The sequence below is a fragment of the Chiloscyllium punctatum genome, chromosome 5, assembly GCF_047496795.1.
Source record: "Chiloscyllium punctatum isolate Juve2018m chromosome 5, sChiPun1.3, whole genome shotgun sequence".
In the NCBI taxonomy this organism is placed as follows: Eukaryota; Metazoa; Chordata; class Chondrichthyes; order Orectolobiformes; family Hemiscylliidae; genus Chiloscyllium; species Chiloscyllium punctatum.
In genome coordinates this window covers 134,746,903-134,757,126 of record NC_092743.1, presented here as the reverse complement: position 1 = coordinate 134,757,126, position 10,224 = coordinate 134,746,903, and positions in this window count along the sequence as shown.

Sequence of the window (10,224 nt, the reverse complement as noted above, 5' to 3'; positions counted from 1 at the left end):
AACATTAAGCAAGAACTATTTACAACTCTAAGCCTCCTTTGTCTTAAAGATTCGTTATCTACCTCCCACTCCATATCAATATACTAACCCAATAAAGCCCCTATTAAATTTGCAGCGAATCATTTTTCAAAACCAGACAGCAGCTGTCGTCCATCTCTGTTTGTCTTCCTCCCTGGGTCATCTTTTGTTTTCTGCTGCACAGGTTTTTCATATGAAAAAGGTACCTTTTAGAGAGAGGGTTTTTGGGCAGTCTGTCTGACAATGGTAGGTGGTGCTCTTTTTCTGGCTAACTGTCCAAAATGCCTCTTTTTTATACCCCAAAACATCAGGTTATCTCATTGGTTCAATGTTGTCAAAACAGTCAAATTCAAATTCGATTGGATTTTAGTATCGGGGGCATAATTTAAACTGATTAGTTAAATTCGAAATGCTATGAAAACAATGAGGTATCTAGGTTATAGCCAAAACGTTACATCTTTCAATTGTCTAGTACACTCTGTGCCTGCTAGGTGCTTGCCAGCTTTCACTCTCTCTTAAAAGTACAGTACACACCTTTAACTTCATAACATTTATAGTAACACCTCTGAACCGGTTGATTTAAAACTACCTACATCTGGCAAGGAAAATAATCAAGGAGTATAATAATATAGCAGGGTGGCAAACTCGGCCTAAAAAAAAGGGAGCATTCTACAGCAACTTTGCATATGCTCACAAACAATGTGATTCCAAGTATGCCAACTCCCAAAGATTTCAAGAGATTAAGGACCAAAATGGTAAGTGTTGTGGAGTTTTAAGGATTTGCAAGTTATAATTTTACTTTCCTGGTAAATTTATATAGTAAAATAATTGAGGCATTGCAGTGCACCTCAGTCCCACTGAAAGCATATCTTGTATCCCATGGGACCTCCAGGATACTTTTCATCTCCTGGACAATTTGGTTCAGGAGGGGTCACCACTGAAAAGCAGCTATGAGAACACAATCTAGGCAGATAGCAAATATGTGGACACCCAGCAACTTGAGAGTGCATGCAGACAATGAGGGAGCATGTGTCAACCAGGCAGTCAAAGAGAGTCAGGCAGATAGTGCAGGAACTCACTAAGTGCATCTCTATCTCAAACCAATATTCAATTCAAATGCTAGTGAAAATGATGGTTCCTCTGGGGAATACAACCAAAACCAAGGCCACTACACCATGGATCGTGGATGGCTGAGCTGTGTGGTGTCAGAATGTCAGGGAGGTGAGAAAGTTGAGGATGGTTGAAAGGTAAAGAAAGCAACAGAAACCAAAGACTTAAGATTTAGAGATGCAAACTGATGCTTTTGTGGCTTCAGCCATGACGCCAGGATGCCAGAAGGAAAGACCAGTAGGAAAAGAAATAGCAATAATTAGACATGAAAACACTGGGCATACTGGTCCCGGATTTTAAATGCGCAAGGTGAATCAAACCAAATGCATCACATTTGCCAGTTTTACAGGTTGTTCCTGCTGCATGGTATATTGCCTCACAGGTGCCAGGATCAATTTGAAAAGCTGTAGAACTTTCTGTGTGAGGGGGTGGGACTGAATAACCAGAGGTCACAGTTCATACTGATTCCAAGTGTACCAAAACAGTGGCAGCTTAAATATGCAGAAACAAGACTTTCAGGTGGCATAGAGAGCATATTAAAAATAAACTGGCTGCATAAAGAAATAATTATGACTGTGCGAATGGATGCAATGGCATAAGGATCATCAATTGAGGGCATACAAGTTGAAAGGAGGAACAATAAAAAAAGACATTGTAAGGTTTTTGCAGTGTTTTCTGTATATACTTTACTTTAATAAAGAATATTTGGTATATTCTATTGTTAGAACTGACTTGTGCTATTGATATCCAAAGTGTACCCAATAGACCAGGGAAAGTGGGAATAAAAACCTGCAATGATATGTTTCAAGTCCTCAATAAAGCCTTGAACAAAGGTAGTGTCTGACTCTTCCACATCCATTGACAATAACCACAGACATCAGTACACCATAAAATTTCAATGTACGTTCCAATCAGCATTCATCTATACGTCAGCCTGTAGAATCCCTCCTCTGGGTCCCGTTCAGAAGTTGTGATTTCACTCTCTGGAATGCTGAAACCTTCACTACCCTTCTTCCATGGCCTGGCTGCAGTGCACTAGTCTCTCACCATATATAGATTTTGGTCTCTGCTTTCTTCCAAAGTTCACACAGTATTGACATCTGAGCTACTGCCTGTGAGTTTGAGAATGATTGGATAGCATTTCTTCAACATTACTGACTTCCTGCTTTTCAAACTCTTTTTTTTCCATCATTAGAATCTACAGTGTGGAAGCAGGTCATTCGGCCCATCGAGTCAATACCGTCCCTCCAAACAGCATTCTACCCAGGCCCACCCCATCCTTGTAACCCTGTACTTCCCATGGCCAACCCAGCTAGCCCACAAATCCCTGGAAAGTTGGGCAATTTAGCATCACCAATCCACCTAACCTACACAATTTTGGACTGTGGGAGGAAACTGGTGCACCCAGAGGAAACCTATGCAGACATGGGGAGAATGTGCAACTCCACACAGTCACCCAAGGCTAGAATCAAGCCCAGGTCCCTGGCGATGTGAGGCAACAGTGCTGACCACTGAGCCTCGATGCCGCTATTACCTGGTCAGGATGCAGATCTAGAGTATCGGAAAAAATAAAGGCACACGCATTATGGTGAAGGGGGTTGGCGGTAACCATGTTGAGCACACTACACCATGTGTAGATTGTAAATCAGAACAGTTTGTGGAATGAGGGGAATGTGAGAAAGAGGATGGGGTTGTGCTCTCCTCTGTGAGAGGTCAGGCAATGTATATGCATGAGATGACTGGCACAGCAAACAGCTGACACTGCAAAATTTCTGTGGAGCAATAGCATGTCTGTGACAAAGTTATAAATGACATAACACCAGTTGATAGTCCAACAGCTTTATTTGCAGATACATTCTATTTTGTGAAAGTACACAAACTGTAGGCAGTCAATCCACGTGACATTTTATAAATTCCTACTTTGGAAATAGAACCAGTCTGACTCAAGGCTGGGTTACAAACAGATTTTAACCTCACACCTTTAATGCATTGTCTGAGCTGAAATATCACCTCTTGTTTATAAACCTTAAGTTATTTTGGGAATGTGACTTGAAAGAAGTTCTAGGATTTATATATTAACGAATCAAAATCTGCAAACCCATTCTAAATGATTAAAGACTTAATAGCAATCTAGGTTTGTTCAATACATCGCATCAGTTGTACGACACTTTGATTTTTTACTATAAATTCTGTGTCTTATATCCTGCTCCACAGTTACCTGATGAAGGAGAAGTCCTCCAAAAGCTTGTACTAACAAACAAATCTTGGACTATAACCTGGTGTAATCTGATTTTTAACTTTGTCCACCCCAGTCCAACACCACGCCCCTACATCTTGTCTGTGACAGTGAGATGAAGCTACCTTTGAAATGATCATGACTGATAGATTGAGTAGTTGGAGATGTGGTGAATTGAGCAGTGTGTGAGACTAGTGAGTGCAGTTGGTTGAGTATGGTTATTGACCTTTATCACTGATGTTACTAAAGTTCTTGGTGCAAGATAGTCAGGTCCTTGGGACTAAGCTCTTAGAATTCATCACCACGTATTTACGACACATATCTGGTCCCAGTGCTTTCCGTGGATCTGGTCCACTGTGGATATATGCATTTCTCTTCTTCTGCATCTCCTCAGAGAGGTCTCCGGTGCTATGGAAGGAAGTCTTAGAGCTTACTCTCAGCCACGTTGTGCCAGCCTAGTGACTTTTCCAGATCAAAATCACTTTTATAATGGCTTACAGCACTTGATCCAGCCACAATACACTTTGCCTTTTAGGAAAGGCTTGAACTCTCACAATTCATAACCCCTGCCCAAGAGTACATCTACTCAACAAAATTGATAAGCTTCTGCCAGCCCTCCCATCCCAATCCCTTCCGTCAGGTAGGAGACACAAAAGCTTAAACACGTACCAACAGCTTCTTCCCCGCTCTGTGGTTCTGAACGGACCTCTCAAATTTCAAATTTAACCTTAATCTTGCTTTTTGTGCACCTTCTATGTGTAACTTTGTGTTCCTCGTTCTGTTCTATCACCCTATGATATGTGTGTTATGATCTGCCTGTTCTGCATGCAAAACAAAACTTTTCACTGTATCTAGGTACATGTGACAATAATAAATCAAATTAAATCAAGAGATGCAGCAGCCACATGCACTTTCATGTCCAGGGCTATGGCTAGCAATGGTAGAACCTCAAAATTTTATTTTATCACATGTTGGTTGACCAGAATCGTTCCAGTCTTACTATCTGCCATTAGTACTAGAAGTCTTTGCAGATTGATACTCAACTTATTTGGTGATATGATGAATATACTTTCCCTGACCATCAAGTTCTAGAGTGAGAGTCAAACCAAGTGATTTCAGTTCAGAGGCAAGGACACTGCCTAGTATGCTACAAGATGAGTCATGTGTTTTTTTAGTTACACAGTTGCACACTGAAAGATTCAGTGTTGCCATGAAATCTTCCACTATTTGTAGGCACAGTATCACAAAGCTCATTTCTTTTTGTCACCCACGTACTTGTCCAGTCAATATGAAGAACTCCCACACCATATCAAAACATTGTACCAATCTCAGAGTGGGTACTGAGACATTTAAATAATGCAGCATGATATTAGTAAGATATATAAATTAACCTGTCTGCTATTTTAATAAAGATGTGAACTCATTCATTTTAATAGTGCTCATTAGTTTAGGCAAGGATTTCCTACAAAACGTTCTGAGCACTTTTGCAAGTTATGACTTTGTCTATGCGTTATGAACACTGAACTTTATATGTCCTAACTGAAGGTACAGTTGGGAATTCCAGCAGCACACCAGTTTAGAGACGTACCTCTGTGATTTGGTTGCCATGGAGTTGAAACTCAAACAGAGACCTGTTGCAATCATATCAGAGTTTTCACATCTACACACAATGGCCCAAATATACCAAGTACCACCAAAACAAATTCAACCTATGGTAATTCTCTTTGAAATTACCCACTCACGTGTCAGGGATTCTTCAAGAGTCCGGGTCTGGCCTGTCCAGAATGCCTCAATCAGAGGAATCCAGAGAGAAATTTGTTCAAGAGTGGTTTTGTAGGCCAAGTTGGATCCCCTTTTACAATACTTGCTACCATATTTCAGAAGTTAAAGGTTCCAATGCCATTTTGATAGGGATTGAGTAAATGTGTAAGTTAAGTGAAAGGATTGGATGGCAGTTGAGTAGGTAAAGGGGTTGCACTTCGCAGGATTTGTGTGTATACAGTGCCAGTGTGAGAGAGGTGGGTAAGGTGCCAGGTAGTTGAACGGTTTAGCTTCCAAGTCTGGGTTGTTTGAGGTAGGAGTGGCTGGTTGTGGCAGGGCAGGTCAGGCCAATGGTTTGGGTTGTTGGGCTGGCAAAGGAGATTGGTCTCAGGACCAAAAAAATCAGGTCACACATGTAGTTTGGGGGGGGGTGGGGGGGGCGGTGATGTAGAGCAAAGGGTGCAAAGTGTGTTTTTGATTTCACAATCTTGGGTCTGGTCTTGGAGTAAGTGGTATTACATGTTGAGTCCAGATCAGGGTTGGGTAGGGAAGAGGGTGGGGAGTCATGCTTGGCAGGAATAGGTCAGATCTGGCTAGATCCTGAGGGAGTATAAGGCCCGACGCTGGCAGGCCACAGGGGTGGTGTGAAGGTCTGTCCAGAAAGGGAAGATGGAGTAGTACAGGTGGTAGGCAATGATGTACACAATTCCAATAGGGCAAGATCACATCCTGGGGCAGTCATTGGGTCCTGGGCAGTCAGGGTGACGACGGTGTTGTCAGGTCTGCTGTGAAGCGGTCAGGGGTTTGCGTCTGTGATTTGTCTGAGATCAGGGTTGTAGGTCGGGAGGATGTCAGTAGTGAGTTGGAGATTTAGTCTCATAGTTAACCAGGAGTTAGAACACCTACACAATCCTTTGCTTTTTCCCACATAGCTACACAGCTTAATGAGTCACAATCCTCCAAATTCACCAACCTTTGAGGGCTTTCTTAGAAGGTTCCAGCGGAAGTGGAATTGCTCACTGTAAGTTTCAATTTCCCAAACAACTTCCCAGGGATGCATCTGTACCTGGGATTCCACATGGTCCTGATGTGCAACTCCAGTCTACACAATCTACACATACACATCAGTACATCTGGGCAGCAGTGCACTATAAAGGAACAGTTGCGACTGATCTGAAGATTTAAAAAGACTACTCTGTTTTAGCAAAATTAAGTTTTCATTCATTCATTCTGTGGCTGTCAGTGTTGATGCAGTAATTGCTTTTGAGAAGATAATGCCTCGTGATGTTGTACACCCACATACTGTTAAGAAGGGAGTTCTGGGAATTTGATTCAGTGTCTGAAGGAACGGCAATATAGTTCCATGTCAGGCGATGTGTGGCTTCAGGGGAACTTGTAGTAGGCAGTACTACTTTGCATCTGCTGTGCTATGATCACCTAGAGGTTAGGGGTTACAGATTTTCAAGGTGCTATTCAAGGAGGCTTGGTCAGTTAAATGGTATAGTGTATACTGCTGCCACTATGTATCAGTGGTGAAAGGACTTAATGTTGATTGGGGGAGGGGGGAATGATGCCAATAGGATTGGCACAGTGGTTAGCACTGCTGCCTCACATTGCCAGGGACCTGGGTTCGATTCCCATCTCAGCAGACTAGGTGGAGTTTGCACATTCTCCCCGTGTTTGTACGGATTTGCTCCGGTTTCCTCCTACAGTCCAAAGTTGTGCAGGTCAGGTGAATGGGTCATGCTAAATTGCCCGTGGTGCATTAGTCAGTGGTAAGTATAGAGTAGGGGAATGGATCTGGGTGAGTTACTCATTGGAGGGTTGGTGTGGACTTGTTGGGCTGAAGGGCCTGTTACCATACTGTAAGGAATCTAATCTCATCAAATGGACTGCTTTGTCCTGAATGTTGTTGAGCTATTTAATTAAATAATTGAATATGCATTGCTGTCTGGTTATTGCCTATCCCTAATTCCAGGAGGCAGCCACAAGTCAACTACATTGCTGTTGGTCTGAATTCACATTAAGTTCAGACCAGGTAAGGACAGCAGTTTCCTTCCTAAAGGACATCAGTGAACCAAACGGGTATTTCTAACAATGGTTTCATGGTCATCCTTAGACTCTTGATTCCAGAGTTTTATTGAATTCAATATCCACCATGAGCCATGGTGGAATCTGAACCCAGGTCCCCAGAATGTTGTTAGAGTTGCAACAGAAAAGTGGTGAGTATCCCATTAGTCTCCTGACTTGAGCTTTGTAGATGGTGGACATGCTTTGTCACCTTTGTACTCTTTCCACCTTAAGTGCTTCCTCCAGTGATGCTCAACATGGTGAGTGCCGATTGATTAGCCGACAGAAGAGGTGGCACATGGTAATCAGCAGGCAGTTTCCTTTGTCATGTTTGACCTATTGGCACGAGACATGGTGGGGTCCAAAGTCAACACTGTTGTGATCAGGGGCAACAGGTAAACCAAGCCAAGTAAGGGCATGTAAATAGTATAGTTCAACTTTCTGTACTTTTGATTGTGGGCTAAATGATAAAATGGACTGTTGTAAAAAATTGCTGCACTTTTATTGTATGTGGTGTTTACGCTGCTGCTTTGTTCAGGGAACAGGGGCGCTGATTACACATCTTAAGGGGTTGTGATCACAATCATTTAACATACAGTCAACCATTTGTCAGAAATTTTATTTAATTTGTTAAGAAGCAGCAGTTTAGATTTGATGTACAATTTGATTAAACAGAAAGTAAATATATGACCAATGACAGATGAGAATTTTTTTTTATTTACTGATCCCGAAGCTGTCCTGTAGAATGCAGCAGCAGAGGCAGTAGTTTTGTATTAGTGGAGTCTTGGTCCCAGATGCCTTGCAGCCTTTGGTGGGCATCTTGAGTAATATCAGTGGTTTGTTCTTCCCTCTGGCTGACATAGGGAACTCCTGGTCTTCTCTCAAGATGATGGTGGCTTCTTCCTATGGATCCTCTCTCACTCTTTTCACACCTACGCCTGCTAATATAGCTTAATTTTGAGGCTGGTGATTCATAGTTTGTCAATCTCTGTCTAAACCATAGAAGCCCTACAGTGTACAAAGAGGTCATTTGACCCATCAAGTCTGCATTGAGTCTCTGAAGGGCATCCCACTCAGACCCCCACCTCCACCTTACCCCCACACTGACGATGGATAATTCAACCAGCCTGCACATTATGGGCAATTTAGTATGGCCAACTCACCTAACCTGCACATCTTTGGACAGCAAGAGGAAACCAGAGCACCTGAGGAGAACGTGACCAGAGGATGAAATTAAACCCCGATCCCTGGCACTGTGAGGCAGTAGTGCTAATCTCTGAGTGACCGTGCTGCCCATGTGGCCAATTACCACAGACAACGCTTCTTGACATCAGGATGACTGTTGTTCCCTTATCCATTTACTTGAGGATTCATTTATTTTTCTTTCTAGGAACAATCTTTATTTTTCCAAACTCAGAATACGTGTAATAAGACACCAGATAAATCATTTACACGGGTTTATTGGGTCATTGTAACCTAATGACCTTTCTGACTCATGACCATTTTACTCTGCATATAATAAAAGCTTACTGCTGTAATGACAGTTAAATGAAACCTCATGTGACATACTCAGTAAATACGAGGGAAATGCAGTTTTAAAGATAATTCAATTTCCAATACAGCCTGTAACCAGGATGAGAATGCAGAGTGAGATTCGAGAGGAAATCAGAAGCTGATTGATTTATGCAACAGTGAACAGTCACGGGTGTTAGAGGTCATCAACCTGGCAACAACACTCTGATTGGTTCCTGGGTAGCCAAACAGTTTGTGAGCATGAAGGATAGAGAAAGAAACCTTCGGACCTCCAGTACCTGCCCTAGTTATGACTGTCTCTTTGTGAAACTTGTGGAATATTCCTTGTTTCACTCCTATTCTGGTTCCCACCCACAACTTTCTCTAATGTATCGATATCATTATCAGTGCTGCTTTCCTGTCTCATGTGGAATTGGAAAAGTTTATCAATTTTACTTGCAATTTCCACCCGTTCTCACTTTCAGCTGGTCCATCTCTGACTCCTCCCTTCTTCAACATCTATTTCCATTTCTGGGGATAGTTTGGCTACCAATATCCACTCCAAACCCACCCACTCCGACAGTTACCTTGACTATATATCCTCACACCCTGCTTTCTGTAAGGACTCTGTTCCATTCTCCCAGTTTTCAGTCTCCATCACATCTGTTCTGATGATGCAAACTTTGACAAGAGAGCCTCCGAAATATCGACCTTTTTCCTCAACAGAGGATTCCCCAGCACTGTAGTTAACAGGGCCCTCAGCCGGGTCTGATCCATCTCCCGCACTTCAATCCTCACCCCTTCTCTTCCCTCCCACAACAGCAAAATATGACCCCTTGTCCTCACCTACCATCCTGCCAGCATCCACATCCAAAGGATCATTAGCCACCATTTCTGTCACCTCCTGCGTCATACTACCACCTGACATCGTCTCCTTCCCTACTGTGTCAACCTTCCACAAGAACCGTTCCCTCCAGGACATAATGGTTTAGTCCCTCCTTCACTCCCACACAGCCCACAGCACCTTCCCCTGTAACCACAAAAAGTGTAACATCTACCCATTTACTTCCTCCCTCCTCAGTATCCAAAGGGCCAAAGTACTTTACCTGTACTTCATTAATCTAGTCTACTACATTCGCTGCTCACATTGTGGGCTCCTCTACACTAGGGAAACGAAGTGTAAGCTGGGTGACCACTTCGCAAAACACTTACATTCTGTTCACAGAAAAAGACCCTGAGCTTCTATTTACCTGCAACTTCAACACACTAACCTGTTCCCTGACCAATGTCTGTCTCAGACTTGGTACAGCACTCCCACACAGCACACGCTGGAAGAATAGCATCTCATTTTCTGCTTGGGAACTCTACAGCCTTCAGGACTTAATACAAATTTCAACAATTTTAAGACTTGAAACATCTTCTCCCATGTCCTTATCCTAACCTCCACACACCAGGTCTAGTTATCACATGGTCTGCTACTATACACAACACATTGTTAGCCACTAACACTCATCATT